At 42.1% G+C, this 17,834-nt stretch overlaps 10 non-coding genes across 10 annotated transcripts; all 10 read left to right on the top strand.

Annotated features, from left to right (window-relative positions):
- Positions 1 to 315: 315 nt before the first annotated feature.
- On the top strand, positions 316 to 388 carry TRNAM-CAU (transfer RNA methionine (anticodon CAU)). The gene has a single exon. It is a non-coding gene; the product is annotated as a tRNA-Met (tRNA).
- A 1,629-nt stretch (positions 389 to 2,017) lies between these two features.
- TRNAM-CAU (transfer RNA methionine (anticodon CAU)) lies at positions 2,018 to 2,090 on the top strand. The gene has a single exon. It is a non-coding gene; the product is annotated as a tRNA-Met (tRNA).
- Positions 2,091 to 3,711: 1,621 nt separating this feature from the next.
- TRNAM-CAU (transfer RNA methionine (anticodon CAU)) lies at positions 3,712 to 3,784 on the top strand. Its single transcript has one exon. It is a non-coding gene; the product is annotated as a tRNA-Met (tRNA).
- Positions 3,785 to 5,405: 1,621 nt separating this feature from the next.
- On the top strand, positions 5,406 to 5,478 carry TRNAM-CAU (transfer RNA methionine (anticodon CAU)). The gene has a single exon. It is a non-coding gene; the product is annotated as a tRNA-Met (tRNA).
- Positions 5,479 to 7,099: 1,621 nt separating this feature from the next.
- TRNAM-CAU (transfer RNA methionine (anticodon CAU)) lies at positions 7,100 to 7,172 on the top strand. Its single transcript has one exon. It is a non-coding gene; the product is annotated as a tRNA-Met (tRNA).
- Positions 7,173 to 10,495: 3,323 nt separating this feature from the next.
- On the top strand, positions 10,496 to 10,568 carry TRNAM-CAU (transfer RNA methionine (anticodon CAU)). The gene has a single exon. It is a non-coding gene; the product is annotated as a tRNA-Met (tRNA).
- Positions 10,569 to 12,197: 1,629 nt separating this feature from the next.
- On the top strand, positions 12,198 to 12,270 carry TRNAM-CAU (transfer RNA methionine (anticodon CAU)). The gene has a single exon. It is a non-coding gene; the product is annotated as a tRNA-Met (tRNA).
- Positions 12,271 to 13,891: 1,621 nt separating this feature from the next.
- Positions 13,892 to 13,964, top strand: TRNAM-CAU (transfer RNA methionine (anticodon CAU)). The gene has a single exon. It is a non-coding gene; the product is annotated as a tRNA-Met (tRNA).
- A 1,628-nt stretch (positions 13,965 to 15,592) lies between these two features.
- On the top strand, positions 15,593 to 15,665 carry TRNAM-CAU (transfer RNA methionine (anticodon CAU)). Its single transcript has one exon. It is a non-coding gene; the product is annotated as a tRNA-Met (tRNA).
- Positions 15,666 to 17,286: 1,621 nt separating this feature from the next.
- On the top strand, positions 17,287 to 17,359 carry TRNAM-CAU (transfer RNA methionine (anticodon CAU)). The gene has a single exon. It is a non-coding gene; the product is annotated as a tRNA-Met (tRNA).
- Positions 17,360 to 17,834: the final 475 nt, after the last annotated feature.

Raw genomic sequence — 17,834 nt, 5'->3', positions numbered from 1 at the left:
AAGCTATGAAACAAAAGGAAATCTTTTGCAAAAGTCATAATGCATCGCCAATGTTAAGTATTTTTGTTGCAAAGTGAAAATCTACCAGAAACATTTTTGATTGAAAAACACGTGTCAGTCTTTGAATGGCGGCAGTAGCTAAGATAAAGATGCATTCCCATACCGGGAGTCGAACCCAGGCCACCTGGGTGAGAGCCAGGAATCCTAACCGCTAGACCATATGGGAAAAGATGCACTAATGTCTCAGTGACATTATGAAAAAAAAAAGTTTTCTGCTATGCACAATAAACTTCTGCAGATCTGCAGGTACAGCTTGCCTCGTTAGCGCAGTAGGTAGCGCGTCAGTCTCATAATCTGAAGGTCGTGAGTTCGAGCCTCACACGGGGCACTGTTCCCTCCTTTTCTCGAGAGATTTTGTCACCAACTTAGAACTTTTCCATTCAATTCTACAACTTTTTCCATTAGAAAGGAAATGGGAATCCAAATAACTTACCGGACCCATGAGTTGTTGAGTCCCTTGACACTTTAGTGTAAAAAGGGGTGGTTGAGAATGAGTTGAGCTACGAATCCAAATTGAATCTTGTGTGATGGGTCAGAATGAAGTGCCAAAACGCGGGCGTTCAGCATTTTTGCCTGAAAAAAACAAATCCTACTTGAAATACGTTTGACTAAAAAACACGCGTCAGTTTTTGAATGTTGGCAGCGGTGCAGAAAAGGATGCGTTCCCATACCAGTAGTCGAACCCGGGCCGCCTGGGTGAAAACCAGGAATCCTAACCGCTAGACCATATGGGAGAAGATGTACTGCCAGCTCACTTACAATATGAAAAAAAAGAGGTGTACTGCTTTGCACAAGCAACTTCCGCAGATTATTACGTGCATTTTGCCTCGTTAGCGCAGCAGGTAGCGCGTCAGTCTCGTAATCTGAAGGTCATGAGTTCGATTCTCACATGGGGCACTGGTACCGTGTTTCCTTAACTGATTTTGCCACCATCTTGGCTAGAGAGTCACAGCTCTTTTCCATTCAGTAGCAAAACATCACCAATTGATGGAAGGGGAGCTCCAATGACAAACAGGGATAAAGGCTTGTTGAGTCCCTTAACACCCAGGAATTAAAAGTGAGAGATATGAATGGTTTGAGATATGACATCAAATAAGCTTTTGTGCAAATAAATATCCAAAAAACCTGGTGGTCTGCATTTTTGGCTGCAAAGAGCAGTTCCAACCTAAACTGATTCTGTCTGCAAGGCACGTGTTGGCTCTGGAATGTGGACACTAGTCCCCAAAAAAAAGTCTCTCCCATAGCAGGAATCGAACCAGTCAACCAGGAATACTAACTAAGTCTTTCTCCACATGGTGTAAGCAGTACAGTAAACAGCAAGACAGGTGTAAAAAAAAAAAAAAAAAAAAAAAAAAGAGTGTTTTGCTTTGAATACAAAACATCAACATTACAAGAGCTGAAACACGCTACATGGTCAAGGTTTTTGGCACGTCAGTTGAATAATTTGAAGATCATGAGTTTTTTGCTCACACGTGGCATCCTCCTTTTCTCAAGAGATTTTGTCACTAACTCTGAACTTTCCAATTCAGTTCTAAACTGTTTCCGATTAGAAAGAACATGGGAGCCCTAATGACAGACAGGACACATGGCTTGTTGAGTCCCTTGACACTTTTGTGTAAAACTGTGTAGTTGAAAAAGGCTTAAGCTATGAAACAAAAGGAAATCTTTTGCAAAAGTCATAATGCATCGCCAATGTTAAGTATTTTTGTTGCAAAGTGAAAATCTACCAGAAACATTTTTGATTGAAAAACACGTGTCAGTCTTTGAATGGTGGCAGTAGCTAAGATAAAGATGCATTCCCATACCGGGAGTCGAACCCAGGCCACCTGGGTGAGAGCCAGGAATCCTAACCGCTAGACCATATGGGAAAAGATGCACTAATGTCTCAGTGACATTATGAAAAAAAAAAGTTTTCTGCTATGCACAATAAACTTCTGCAGCTCTGCAGGTACAGCTTGCCTCGTTAGCGCAGTAGGTAGCGCGTCAGTCTCATAATCTGAAGGTCGTGAGTTCGAGCCTCACACGGGGCACTGTTCCCTCCTTTTCTCGAGAGATTTTGTCACCAACTTAGAACTTTTCCATTCAATTCTACAACTTTTTCCATTAGAAAGGAAATGGGAATCCAAATAACTTACCGGACCCATGAGTTGTTGAGTCCCTTGACACTTTAGTGTAAAAAGGGGTGGTTGAGAATGAGTTGAGCTACGAATCCAAATTGAATCTTGTGTGATGGGTCAGAATGAAGTGCCAAAACGCGGGCGTTCAGCATTTTTGCCTGAAAAAAACAAATCCTACTTGAAATACGTTTGACTAAAAAACACGCGTCAGTTTTTGAATGTTGGCAGCGGTGCAGAAAAGGATGCGTTCCCATACCAGTAGTCGAACCCGGGCCGCCTGGGTGAAAACCAGGAATCCTAACCGCTAGACCATATGGGAGAAGATGTACTGCCAGCTCACTTACAATATGAAAAAAAAGAGGTGTACTGCTTTGCACAAGCAACTTCCGCAGATTATTACGTGCATTTTGCCTCGTTAGCGCAGCAGGTAGCGCGTCAGTCTCGTAATCTGAAGGTCATGAGTTCGATTCTCACATGGGGCACTGGTACCGTGTTTCCTTAACTGATTTTGCCACCATCTTGGCTAGAGAGTCACAGCTCTTTTCCATTCAGTAGCAAAACATCACCAATTGATGGAAGGGGAGCTCCAATGACAAACAGGGATAAAGGCTTGTTGAGTCCCTTAACACCCAGGAATTAAAAGTGAGAGATATGAATGGTTTGAGATATGACATCAAATAAGCTTTTGTGCAAATAAATATCCAAAAAACCTGGTGGTCTGCATTTTTGGCTGCAAAGAGCAGTTCCAACCTAAACTGATTCTGTCTGCAAGGCACGTGTTGGCTCTGGAATGTGGACACTAGTCCCCAAAAAAAAGTCTCTCCCATAGCAGGAATCGAACCAGTCAACCAGGAATACTAACTAAGTCTTTCTCCACATGGTGTAAGCAGTACAGTAAACAGCAAGACAGGTGTAAAAAAAAAAAAAAAAAAGAGTGTTTTGCTTTGAATACAAAACATCAACATTACAAGAGCTGAAACACGCTACATGGTCAAGGTTTTTGGCACGTCAGTTGAATAATTTGAAGATCATGAGTTTTTTGCTCACACGTGGCATCCTCCTTTTCTCAAGAGATTTTGTCACTAACTCTGAACTTTCCAATTCAGTTCTAAACTGTTTCCGATTAGAAAGAACATGGGAGCCCTAATGACAGACAGGACACATGGCTTGTTGAGTCCCTTGACACTTTTGTGTAAAACTGTGTAGTTGAAAAAGGCTTAAGCTATGAAACAAAAGGAAATCTTTTGCAAAAGTCATAATGCATCGCCAATGTTAAGTATTTTTGTTGCAAAGTGAAAATCTACCAGAAACATTTTTGATTGAAAAACACGTGTCAGTCTTTGAATGGCGGCAGTAGCTAAGATAAAGATGCATTCCCATACCGGGAGTCGAACCCAGGCCACCTGGGTGAGAGCCAGGAATCCTAACCGCTAGACCATATGGGAAAAGATGCACTAATGTCTCAGTGACATTATGAAAAAAAAAAGTTTTCTGCTATGCACAATAAACTTCTGCAGATCTGCAGGTACAGCTTGCCTCGTTAGCGCAGTAGGTAGCGCGTCAGTCTCATAATCTGAAGGTCGTGAGTTCGAGCCTCACACGGGGCACTGTTCCCTCCTTTTCTCGAGAGATTTTGTCACCAACTTAGAACTTTTCCATTCAATTCTACAACTTTTTCCATTAGAAAGGAAATGGGAATCCAAATAACTTACCGGACCCATGAGTTGTTGAGTCCCTTGACACTTTAGTGTAAAAAGGGGTGGTTGAGAATGAGTTGAGCTACGAATCCAAATTGAATCTTGTGTGATGGGTCAGAATGAAGTGCCAAAACGCGGGCGTTCAGCATTTTTGCCTGAAAAAAACAAATCCTACTTGAAATACGTTTGACTAAAAAACACGCGTCAGTTTTTGAATGTTGGCAGCGGTGCAGAAAAGGATGCGTTCCCATACCAGTAGTCGAACCCGGGCCGCCTGGGTGAAAACCAGGAATCCTAACCGCTAGACCATATGGGAGAAGATGTACTGCCAGCTCACTTACAATATGAAAAAAAAGAGGTGTACTGCTTTGCACAAGCAAGTTCCGCAGATTATTACGTGCATTTTGCCTCGTTAGCGCAGCAGGTAGCGCGTCAGTCTCGTAATCTGAAGGTCATGAGTTCGATTCTCACATGGGGCACTGGTACCGTGTTTCCTTAACTGATTTTGCCACCATCTTGGCTAGAGAGTCACAGCTCTTTTCCATTCAGTAGCAAAACATCACCAATTGATGGAAGGGGAGCTCCAATGACAAACAGGGATAAAGGCTTGTTGAGTCCCTTAACACCCAGGAATTAAAAGTGAGAGATATGAATGGTTTGAGATATGACATCAAATAAGCTTTTGTGCAAATAAATATCCAAAAAACCTGGTGGTCTGCATTTTTGGCTGCAAAGAGCAGTTCCAACCTAAACTGATTCTGTCTGCAAGGCACGTGTTGGCTTTGGAATGTGGACACTAGTCCCCAAAAAAAAGTCTCTCCCATAGCAGGAATCGAACCAGTCAACCAGGAATACTAACTAAGTCTTTCTCCACATGGTGTAAGCAGTACAGTAAACAGCAAGACAGGTGTAAAAAAAAAAAAAAAAAAGAGTGTTTTGCTTTGAATACAAAACATCAACATTACAAGAGCTGAAACACGCTACATGGTCAAGGTTTTTGGCACGTCAGTTGAATAATTTGAAGATCATGAGTTTTTTGCTCACACGTGGCATCCTCCTTTTCTCAAGAGATTTTGTCACTAACTCTGAACTTTCCAATTCAGTTCTAAACTGTTTCCGATTAGAAAGAACATGGGAGCCCTAATGACAGACAGGACACATGGCTTGTTGAGTCCCTTGACACTTTTGTGTAAAACTGTGTAGTTGAAAAAGGCTTAAGCTATGAAACAAAAGGAAATCTTTTGCAAAAGTCATAATGCATCGCCAATGTTAAGTATTTTTGTTGCAAAGTGAAAATCTACCAGAAACATTTTTGATTGAAAAACACGTGTCAGTCTTTGAATGGCGGCAGTAGCTAAGATAAAGATGCATTCCCATACCGGGAGTCGAACCCAGGCCACCTGGGTGAGAGCCAGGAATCCTAACCGCTAGACCATATGGGAAAAGATGCACTAATGTCTCAGTGACATTATGAAAAAAAAAAGTTTTCTGCTATGCACAATAAACTTCTGCAGATCTGCAGGTACAGCTTGCCTCGTTAGCGCAGTAGGTAGCGCGTCAGTCTCATAATCTGAAGGTCGTGAGTTCGAGCCTCACACGGGGCACTGTTCCCTCCTTTTCTCGAGAGATTTTGTCACCAACTTAGAACTTTTCCATTCAATTCTACAACTTTTTCCATTAGAAAGGAAATGGGAATCCAAATAACTTACCGGACCCATGAGTTGTTGAGTCCCTTGACACTTTAGTGTAAAAAGGGGTGGTTGAGAATGAGTTGAGCTACGAATCCAAATTGAATCTTGTGTGATGGGTCAGAATGAAGTGCCAAAACGCGGGCGTTCAGCATTTTTGCCTGAAAAAAACAAATCCTACTTGAAATACGTTTGACTAAAAAACACGCGTCAGTTTTTGAATGTTGGCAGCGGTGCAGAAAAGGATGCGTTCCCATACCAGTAGTCGAACCCGGGCCGCCTGGGTGAAAACCAGGAATCCTAACCGCTAGACCATATGGGAGAAGATGTACTGCCAGCTCACTTACAATATGAAAAAAAAGAGGTGTACTGCTTTGCACAAGCAACTTCCGCAGATTATTACGTGCATTTTGCCTCGTTAGCGCAGCAGGTAGCGCGTCAGTCTCGTAATCTGAAGGTCATGAGTTCGATTCTCACATGGGGCACTGGTACCGTGTTTCCTTAACTGATTTTGCCACCATCTTGGCTAGAGAGTCACAGCTCTTTTCCATTCAGTAGCAAAACATCACCAATTGATGGAAGGGGAGCTCCAATGACAAACAGGGATAAAGGCTTGTTGAGTCCCTTAACACCCAGGAATTAAAAGTGAGAGATATGAATGGTTTGAGATATGACATCAAATAAGCTTTTGTGCAAATAAATATCCAAAAAACCTGGTGGTCTGCATTTTTGGCTGCAAAGAGCAGTTCCAACCTAAACTGATTCTGTCTGCAAGGCACGTGTTGGCTCTGGAATGTGGACACTAGTCCCCAAAAAAAAGTCTCTCCCATAGCAGGAATCGAACCAGTCAACCAGGAATACTAACTAAGTCTTTCTCCACATGGTGTAAGCAGTACAGTAAACAGCAAGACAGGTGTAAAAAAAAAAAAAAAAAAGAGTGTTTTGCTTTGAATACAAAACATCAACATTACAAGAGCTGAAACACGCTACATGGTCAAGGTTTTTGGCACGTCAGTTGAATAATTTGAAGATCATGAGTTTTTTGCTCACACGTGGCATCCTCCTTTTCTCAAGAGATTTTGTCACTAACTCTGAACTTTCCAATTCAGTTCTAAACTGTTTCCGATTAGAAAGAACATGGGAGCCCTAATGACAGACAGGACACATGGCTTGTTGAGTCCCTTGACACTTTTGTGTAAAACTGTGTAGTTGAAAAAGGCTTAAGCTATGAAACAAAAGGAAATCTTTTGCAAAAGTCATAATGCATCGCCAATGTTAAGTATTTTTGTTGCAAAGTGAAAATCTACCAGAAACATTTTTGATTGAAAAACACGTGTCAGTCTTTGAATGGCGGCAGTAGCTAAGATAAAGATGCATTCCCATACCGGGAGTCGAACCCAGGCCACCTGGGTGAGAGCCAGGAATCCTAACCGCTAGACCATATGGGAAAAGATGCACTAATGTCTCAGTGACATTATGAAAAAAAAAAGTTTTCTGCTATGCACAATAAACTTCTGCAGATCTGCAGGTACAGCTTGCCTCGTTAGCGCAGTAGGTAGCGCGTCAGTCTCATAATCTGAAGGTCGTGAGTTCGAGCCTCACACGGGGCACTGTTCCCTCCTTTTCTCGAGAGATTTTGTCACCAACTTAGAACTTTTCCATTCAATTCTACAACTTTTTCCATTAGAAAGGAAATGGGAATCCAAATAACTTACCGGACCCATGAGTTGTTGAGTCCCTTGACACTTTAGTGTAAAAAGGGGTGGTTGAGAATGAGTTGAGCTACGAATCCAAATTGAATCTTGTGTGATGGGTCAGAATGAAGTGCCAAAACGCGGGCGTTCAGCATTTTTGCCTGAAAAAAACAAATCCTACTTGAAATACGTTTGACTAAAAAACACGCGTCAGTTTTTGAATGTTGGCAGCGGTGCAGAAAAGGATGCGTTCCCATACCAGTAGTCGAACCCGGGCCGCCTGGGTGAAAACCAGGAATCCTAACCGCTAGACCATATGGGAGAAGATGTACTGCCAGCTCACTTACAATATGAAAAAAAAGAGGTGTACTGCTTTGCACAAGCAACTTCCGCAGATTATTACGTGCATTTTGCCTCGTTAGCGCAGCAGGTAGCGCGTCAGTCTCGTAATCTGAAGGTCATGAGTTCGATTCTCACATGGGGCACTGGTACCGTGTTTCCTTAACTGATTTTGCCACCATCTTGGCTAGAGAGTCACAGCTCTTTTCCATTCAGTAGCAAAACATCACCAATTGATGGAAGGGGAGCTCCAATGACAAACAGGGATAAAGGCTTGTTGAGTCCCTTAACACCCAGGAATTAAAAGTGAGAGATATGAATGGTTTGAGATATGACATCAAATAAGCTTTTGTGCAAATAAATATCCAAAAAACCTGGTGGTCTGCATTTTTGGCTGCAAAGAGCAGTTCCAACCTAAACTGATTCTGTCTGCAAGGCACGTGTTGGCTCTGGAATGTGGACACTAGTCCCCAAAAAAAAGTCTCTCCCATAGCAGGAATCGAACCAGTCAACCAGGAATACTAACTAAGTCTTTCTCCACATGGTGTAAGCAGTACAGTAAACAGCAAGACAGGTGTAAAAAAAAAAAAAAAAAAAAAAAAAAGAGTGTTTTGCTTTGAATACAAAACATCAACATTACAAGAGCTGAAACACGCTACATGGTCAAGGTTTTTGGCACGTCAGTTGAATAATTTGAAGATCATGAGTTTTTTGCTCACACGTGGCATCCTCCTTTTCTCAAGAGATTTTGTCACTAACTCTGAACTTTCCAATTCAGTTCTAAACTGTTTCCGATTAGAAAGAACATGGGAGCCCTAATGACAGACAGGACACATGGCTTGTTGAGTCCCTTGACACTTTTGTGTAAAACTGTGTAGTTGAAAAAGGCTTAAGCTATGAAACAAAAGGAAATCTTTTGCAAAAGTCATAATGCATCGCCAATGTTAAGTATTTTTGTTGCAAAGTGAAAATCTACCAGAAACATTTTTGATTGAAAAACACGTGTCAGTCTTTGAATGGTGGCAGTAGCTAAGATAAAGATGCATTCCCATACCGGGAGTCGAACCCAGGCCACCTGGGTGAGAGCCAGGAATCCTAACCGCTAGACCATATGGGAAAAGATGCACTAATGTCTCAGTGACATTATGAAAAAAAAAAGTTTTCTGCTATGCACAATAAACTTCTGCAGCTCTGCAGGTACAGCTTGCCTCGTTAGCGCAGTAGGTAGCGCGTCAGTCTCATAATCTGAAGGTCGTGAGTTCGAGCCTCACACAGGGCACTGTTCCCTCCTTTTCTCGAGAGATTTTGTCACCAACTTAGAACTTTTCCATTCAATTCTACAACTTTTTCCATTAGAAAGGAAATGGGAATCCAAATAACTTACCGGACCCATGAGTTGTTGAGTCCCTTGACACTTTAGTGTAAAAAGGGGTGGTTGAGAATGAGTTGAGCTACGAATCCAAATTGAATCTTGTGTGATGGGTCAGAATGAAGTGCCAAAACGCGGGCGTTCAGCATTTTTGCCTGAAAAAAACAAATCCTACTTGAAATACGTTTGACTAAAAAACACGCGTCAGTTTTTGAATGTTGGCAGCGGTGCAGAAAAGGATGCGTTCCCATACCAGTAGTCGAACCCGGGCCGCCTGGGTGAAAACCAGGAATCCTAACCGCTAGACCATATGGGAGAAGATGTACTGCCAGCTCACTTACAATATGAAAAAAAAGAGGTGTACTGCTTTGCACAAGCAACTTCCGCAGATTATTACGTGCATTTTGCCTCGTTAGCGCAGCAGGTAGCGCGTCAGTCTCGTAATCTGAAGGTCATGAGTTCGATTCTCACATGGGGCACTGGTACCGTGTTTCCTTAACTGATTTTGCCACCATCTTGGCTAGAGAGTCACAGCTCTTTTCCATTCAGTAGCAAAACATCACCAATTGATGGAAGGGGAGCTCCAATGACAAACAGGGATAAAGGCTTGTTGAGTCCCTTAACACCCAGGAATTAAAAGTGAGAGATATGAATGGTTTGAGATATGACATCAAATAAGCTTTTGTGCAAATAAATATCCAAAAAACCTGGTGGTCTGCATTTTTGGCTGCAAAGAGCAGTTCCAACCTAAACTGATTCTGTCTGCAAGGCACGTGTTGGCTCTGGAATGTGGACACTAGTCCCCAAAAAAAAGTCTCTCCCATAGCAGGAATCGAACCAGTCAACCAGGAATACTAACTAAGTCTTTCTCCACATGGTGTAAGCAGTACAGTAAACAGCAAGACAGGTGTAAAAAAAAAAAAAAAAAAGAGTGTTTTGCTTTGAATACAAAACATCAACATTACAAGAGCTGAAACACGCTACATGGTCAAGGTTTTTGGCACGTCAGTTGAATAATTTGAAGATCATGAGTTTTTTGCTCACACGTGGCATCCTCCTTTTCTCAAGAGATTTTGTCACTAACTCTGAACTTTCCAATTCAGTTCTAAACTGTTTCCGATTAGAAAGAACATGGGAGCCCTAATGACAGACAGGACACATGGCTTGTTGAGTCCCTTGACACTTTTGTGTAAAACTGTGTAGTTGAAAAAGGCTTAAGCTATGAAACAAAAGGAAATCTTTTGCAAAAGTCATAATGCATCGCCAATGTTAAGTATTTTTGTTGCAAAGTGAAAATCTACCAGAAACATTTTTGATTGAAAAACACGTGTCAGTCTTTGAATGGCGGCAGTAGCTAAGATAAAGATGCATTCCCATACCGGGAGTCGAACCCAGGCCACCTGGGTGAGAGCCAGGAATCCTAACCGCTAGACCATATGGGAAAAGATGCACTAATGTCTCAGTGACATTATGAAAAAAAAAAGTTTTCTGCTATGCACAATAAACTTCTGCAGATCTGCAGGTACAGCTTGCCTCGTTAGCGCAGTAGGTAGCGCGTCAGTCTCATAATCTGAAGGTCGTGAGTTCGAGCCTCACACGGGGCACTGTTCCCTCCTTTTCTCGAGAGATTTTGTCACCAACTTAGAACTTTTCCATTCAATTCTACAACTTTTTCCATTAGAAAGGAAATGGGAATCCAAATAACTTACCGGACCCATGAGTTGTTGAGTCCCTTGACACTTTAGTGTAAAAAGGGGTGGTTGAGAATGAGTTGAGCTACGAATCCAAATTGAATCTTGTGTGATGGGTCAGAATGAAGTGCCAAAACGCGGGCGTTCAGCATTTTTGCCTGAAAAAAACAAATCCTACTTGAAATACGTTTGACTAAAAAACACGCGTCAGTTTTTGAATGTTGGCAGCGGTGCAGAAAAGGATGCGTTCCCATACCAGTAGTCGAACCCGGGCCGCCTGGGTGAAAACCAGGAATCCTAACCGCTAGACCATATGGGAGAAGATGTACTGCCAGCTCACTTACAATATGAAAAAAAAGAGGTGTACTGCTTTGCACAAGCAACTTCCGCAGATTATTACGTGCATTTTGCCTCGTTAGCGCAGCAGGTAGCGCGTCAGTCTCGTAATCTGAAGGTCATGAGTTCGATTCTCACATGGGGCACTGGTACCGTGTTTCCTTAACTGATTTTGCCACCATCTTGGCTAGAGAGTCACAGCTCTTTTCCATTCAGTAGCAAAACATCACCAATTGATGGAAGGGGAGCTCCAATGACAAACAGGGATAAAGGCTTGTTGAGTCCCTTAACACCCAGGAATTAAAAGTGAGAGATATGAATGGTTTGAGATATGACATCAAATAAGCTTTTGTGCAAATAAATATCCAAAAAACCTGGTGGTCTGCATTTTTGGCTGCAAAGAGCAGTTCCAACCTAAACTGATTCTGTCTGCAAGGCACGTGTTGGCTCTGGAATGTGGACACTAGTCCCCAAAAAAAAGTCTCTCCCATAGCAGGAATCGAACCAGTCAACCAGGAATACTAACTAAGTCTTTCTCCACATGGTGTAAGCAGTACAGTAAACAGCAAGACAGGTGTAAAAAAAAAAAAAAAAAAAAAAAAAAGAGTGTTTTGCTTTGAATACAAAACATCAACATTACAAGAGCTGAAACACGCTACATGGTCAAGGTTTTTGGCACGTCAGTTGAATAATTTGAAGATCATGAGTTTTTTGCTCACACGTGGCATCCTCCTTTTCTCAAGAGATTTTGTCACTAACTCTGAACTTTCCAATTCAGTTCTAAACTGTTTCCGATTAGAAAGAACATGGGAGCCCTAATGACAGACAGGACACATGGCTTGTTGAGTCCCTTGACACTTTTGTGTAAAACTGTGTAGTTGAAAAAGGCTTAAGCTATGAAACAAAAGGAAATCTTTTGCAAAAGTCATAATGCATCGCCAATGTTAAGTATTTTTGTTGCAAAGTGAAAATCTACCAGAAACATTTTTGATTGAAAAACACGTGTCAGTCTTTGAATGGTGGCAGTAGCTAAGATAAAGATGCATTCCCATACCGGGAGTCGAACCCAGGCCACCTGGGTGAGAGCCAGGAATCCTAACCGCTAGACCATATGGGAAAAGATGCACTAATGTCTCAGTGACATTATGAAAAAAAAAAGTTTTCTGCTATGCACAATAAACTTCTGCAGCTCTGCAGGTACAGCTTGCCTCGTTAGCGCAGTAGGTAGCGCGTCAGTCTCATAATCTGAAGGTCGTGAGTTCGAGCCTCACACGGGGCACTGTTCCCTCCTTTTCTCGAGAGATTTTGTCACCAACTTAGAACTTTTCCATTCAATTCTACAACTTTTTCCATTAGAAAGGAAATGGGAATCCAAATAACTTACCGGACCCATGAGTTGTTGAGTCCCTTGACACTTTAGTGTAAAAAGGGGTGGTTGAGAATGAGTTGAGCTACGAATCCAAATTGAATCTTGTGTGATGGGTCAGAATGAAGTGCCAAAACGCGGGCGTTCAGCATTTTTGCCTGAAAAAAACAAATCCTACTTGAAATACGTTTGACTAAAAAACACGCGTCAGTTTTTGAATGTTGGCAGCGGTGCAGAAAAGGATGCGTTCCCATACCAGTAGTCGAACCCGGGCCGCCTGGGTGAAAACCAGGAATCCTAACCGCTAGACCATATGGGAGAAGATGTACTGCCAGCTCACTTACAATATGAAAAAAAAGAGGTGTACTGCTTTGCACAAGCAACTTCCGCAGATTATTACGTGCATTTTGCCTCGTTAGCGCAGCAGGTAGCGCGTCAGTCTCGTAATCTGAAGGTCATGAGTTCGATTCTCACATGGGGCACTGGTACCGTGTTTCCTTAACTGATTTTGCCACCATCTTGGCTAGAGAGTCACAGCTCTTTTCCATTCAGTAGCAAAACATCACCAATTGATGGAAGGGGAGCTCCAATGACAAACAGGGATAAAGGCTTGTTGAGTCCCTTAACACCCAGGAATTAAAAGTGAGAGATATGAATGGTTTGAGATATGACATCAAATAAGCTTTTGTGCAAATAAATATCCAAAAAACCTGGTGGTCTGCATTTTTGGCTGCAAAGAGCAGTTCCAACCTAAACTGATTCTGTCTGCAAGGCACGTGTTGGCTCTGGAATGTGGACACTAGTCCCCAAAAAAAAGTCTCTCCCATAGCAGGAATCGAACCAGTCAACCAGGAATACTAACTAAGTCTTTCTCCACATGGTGTAAGCAGTACAGTAAACAGCAAGACAGGTGTAAAAAAAAAAAAAAAAAAGAGTGTTTTGCTTTGAATACAAAACATCAACATTACAAGAGCTGAAACACGCTACATGGTCAAGGTTTTTGGCACGTCAGTTGAATAATTTGAAGATCATGAGTTTTTTGCTCACACGTGGCATCCTCCTTTTCTCAAGAGATTTTGTCACTAACTCTGAACTTTCCAATTCAGTTCTAAACTGTTTCCGATTAGAAAGAACATGGGAGCCCTAATGACAGACAGGACACATGGCTTGTTGAGTCCCTTGACACTTTTGTGTAAAACTGTGTAGTTGAAAAAGGCTTAAGCTATGAAACAAAAGGAAATCTTTTGCAAAAGTCATAATGCATCGCCAATGTTAAGTATTTTTGTTGCAAAGTGAAAATCTACCAGAAACATTTTTGATTGAAAAACACGTGTCAGTCTTTGAATGGCGGCAGTAGCTAAGATAAAGATGCATTCCCATACCGGGAGTCGAACCCAGGCCACCTGGGTGAGAGCCAGGAATCCTAACCGCTAGACCATATGGGAAAAGATGCACTAATGTCTCAGTGACATTATGAAAAAAAAAAGTTTTCTGCTATGCACAATAAACTTCTGCAGATCTGCAGGTACAGCTTGCCTCGTTAGCGCAGTAGGTAGCGCGTCAGTCTCATAATCTGAAGGTCGTGAGTTCGAGCCTCACACGGGGCACTGTTCCCTCCTTTTCTCGAGAGATTTTGTCACCAACTTAGAACTTTTCCATTCAATTCTACAACTTTTTCCATTAGAAAGGAAATGGGAATCCAAATAACTTACCGGACCCATGAGTTGTTGAGTCCCTTGACACTTTAGTGTAAAAAGGGGTGGTTGAGAATGAGTTGAGCTACGAATCCAAATTGAATCTTGTGTGATGGGTCAGAATGAAGTGCCAAAACGCGGGCGTTCAGCATTTTTGCCTGAAAAAAACAAATCCTACTTGAAATACGTTTGACTAAAAAACACGCGTCAGTTTTTGAATGTTGGCAGCGGTGCAGAAAAGGATGCGTTCCCATACCAGTAGTCGAACCCGGGCCGCCTGGGTGAAAACCAGGAATCCTAACCGCTAGACCATATGGGAGAAGATGTACTGCCAGCTCACTTACAATATGAAAAAAAAGAGGTGTACTGCTTTGCACAAGCAACTTCCGCAGATTATTACGTGCATTTTGCCTCGTTAGTGCAGCAGGTAGCGCGTCAGTCTCGTAATCTGAAGGTCATGAGTTCGATTCTCACATGGGGCACTGGTACCGTGTTTCCTTAACTGATTTTGCCACCATCTTGGCTAGAGAGTCACAGCTCTTTTCCATTCAGTAGCAAAACATCACCAATTGATGGAAGGGGAGCTCCAATGACAAACAGGGATAAAGGCTTGTTGAGTCCCTTAACACCCAGGAATTAAAAGTGAGAGATATGAATGGTTTGAGATATGACATCAAATAAGCTTTTGTGCAAATAAATATCCAAAAAACCTGGTGGTCTGCATTTTTGGCTGCAAAGAGCAGTTCCAACCTAAACTGATTCTGTCTGCAAGGCACGTGTTGGCTCTGGAATGTGGACACTAGTCCCCAAAAAAAAGTCTCTCCCATAGCAGGAATCGAACCAGTCAACCAGGAATACTAACTAAGTCTTTCTCCACATGGTGTAAGCAGTACAGTAAACAGCAAGACAGGTGTAAAAAAAAAAAAAAAAAAAAAAAAAGAGTGTTTTGCTTTGAATACAAAACATCAACATTACAAGAGCTGAAACACGCTACATGGTCAAGGTTTTTGGCACGTCAGTTGAATAATTTGAAGATCATGAGTTTTTTGCTCACACGTGGCATCCTCCTTTTCTCAAGAGATTTTGTCACTAACTCTGAACTTTCCAATTCAGTTCTAAACTGTTTCCGATTAGAAAGAACATGGGAGCCCTAATGACAGACAGGACACATGGCTTGTTGAGTCCCTTGACACTTTTGTGTAAAACTGTGTAGTTGAAAAAGGCTTAAGCTATGAAACAAAAGGAAATCTTTTGCAAAAGTCATAATGCATCGCCAATGTTAAGTATTTTTGTTGCAAAGTGAAAATCTACCAGAAACATTTTTGATTGAAAAACACGTGTCAGTCTTTGAATGGTGGCAGTAGCTAAGATAAAGATGCATTCCCATACCGGGAGTCGAACCCAGGCCACCTGGGTGAGAGCCAGGAATCCTAACCGCTAGACCATATGGGAAAAGATGCACTAATGTCTCAGTGACATTATGAAAAAAAAAAGTTTTCTGCTATGCACAATAAACTTCTGCAGCTCTGCAGGTACAGCTTGCCTCGTTAGCGCAGTAGGTAGCGCGTCAGTCTCATAATCTGAAGGTCGTGAGTTCGAGCCTCACACGGGGCACTGTTCCCTCCTTTTCTCGAGAGATTTTGTCACCAACTTAGAACTTTTCCATTCAATTCTACAACTTTTTCCATTAGAAAGGAAATGGGAATCCAAATAACTTACCGGACCCATGAGTTGTTGAGTCCCTTGACACTTTAGTGTAAAAAGGGGTGGTTGAGAATGAGTTGAGCTACGAATCCAAATTGAATCTTGTGTGATGGGTCAGAATGAAGTGCCAAAACGCGGGCGTTCAGCATTTTTGCCTGAAAAAAACAAATCCTACTTGAAATACGTTTGACTAAAAAACACGCGTCAGTTTTTGAATGTTGGCAGCGGTGCAGAAAAGGATGCGTTCCCATACCAGTAGTCGAACCCGGGCCGCCTGGGTGAAAACCAGGAATCCTAACCGCTAGACCATATGGGAGAAGATGTACTGCCAGCTCACTTACAATATGAAAAAAAAGAGGTGTACTGCTTTGCACAAGCAACTTCCGCAGATTATTACGTGCATTTTGCCTCGTTAGCGCAGCAGGTAGCGCGTCAGTCTCGTAATCTGAAGGTCATGAGTTCGATTCTCACATGGGGCACTGGTACCGTGTTTCCTTAACTGATTTTGCCACCATCTTGGCTAGAGAGTCACAGCTCTTTTCCATTCAGTAGCAAAACATCACCAATTGATGGAAGGGGAGCTCCAATGACAAACAGGGATAAAGGCTTGTTGAGTCCCTTAACACCCAGGAATTAAAAGTGAGAGATATGAATGGTTTGAGATATGACATCAAATAAGCTTTTGTGCAAATAAATATCCAAAAAACCTGGTGGTCTGCATTTTTGGCTGCAAAGAGCAGTTCCAACCTAAACTGATTCTGTCTGCAAGGCACGTGTTGGCTCTGGAATGTGGACACTAGTCCCCAAAAAAAAGTCTCTCCCATAGCAGGAATCGAACCAGTCAACCAGGAATACTAACTAAGTCTTTCTCCACATGGTGTAAGCAGTACAGTAAACAGCAAGACAGGTGTAAAAAAAAAAAAAAAAAAGAGTGTTTTGCTTTGAATACAAAACATCAACATTACAAGAGCTGAAACACGCTACATGGTCAAGGTTTTTGGCACGTCAGTTGAATAATTTGAAGATCATGAGTTTTTTGCTCACACGTGGCATCCTCCTTTTCTCAAGAGATTTTGTCACTAACTCTGAACTTTCCAATTCAGTTCTAAACTGTTTCCGATTAGAAAGAACATGGGAGCCCTAATGACAGACAGGACACATGGCTTGTTGAGTCCCTTGACACTTTTGTGTAAAACTGTGTAGTTGAAAAAGGCTTAAGCTATGAAACAAAAGGAAATCTTTTGCAAAAGTCATAATGCATCGCCAATGTTAAGTATTTTTGTTGCAAAGTGAAAATCTACCAGAAACATTTTTGATTGAAAAACACGTGTCAGTCTTTGAATGGCGGCAGTAGCTAAGATAAAGATGCATTCCCATACCGGGAGTCGAACCCAGGCCACCTGGGTGAGAGCCAGGAATCCTAACCGCTAGACCATATGGGAAAAGATGCACTAATGTCTCAGTGACATTATGAAAAAAAAAAGTTTTCTGCTATGCACAATAAACTTCTGCAGATCTGCAGGTACAGCTTGCCTCGTTAGCGCAGTAGGTAGCGCGTCAGTCTCATAATCTGAAGGTCGTGAGTTCGAGCCTCACACGGGGCACTGTTCCCTCCTTTTCTCGAGAGATTTTGTCACCAACTTAGAACTTTTCCATTCAATTCTACAACTTTTTCCATTAGAAAGGAAATGGGAATCCAAATAACTTACCGGACCCATGAGTTGTTGAGTCCCTTGACACTTTAGTGTAAAAAGGGGTGGTTGAGAATGAGTTGAGCTACGAATCCAAATTGAATCTTGTGTGATGGGTCAGAATGAAGTGCCAAAACGCGGGCGTTCAGCATTTTTGCCTGAAAAAAACAAATCCTACTTGAAATACGTTTGACTAAAAAACACGCGTCAGTTTTTGAATGTTGGCAGCGGTGCAGAAAAGGATGCGTTCCCATACCAGTAGTCGAACCCGGGCCGCCTGGGTGAAAACCAGGAATCCTAACCGCTAGACCATATGGGAGAAGATGTACTGCCAGCTCACTTACAATATGAAAAAAAAGAGGTGTACTGCTTTGCACAAGCAACTTCC

The sequence above is a fragment of the Phyllobates terribilis genome, unplaced genomic scaffold (assembly GCF_046119375.1).
Source record: "Phyllobates terribilis strain yellow unplaced genomic scaffold, ASM4611937v1 Scaffold_11__3_contigs__length_659146591, whole genome shotgun sequence".
Taxonomy (NCBI): Eukaryota; Metazoa; Chordata; class Amphibia; order Anura; family Dendrobatidae; genus Phyllobates; species Phyllobates terribilis.
This window is presented reverse-complemented; position numbering and strand designations above follow the sequence as displayed.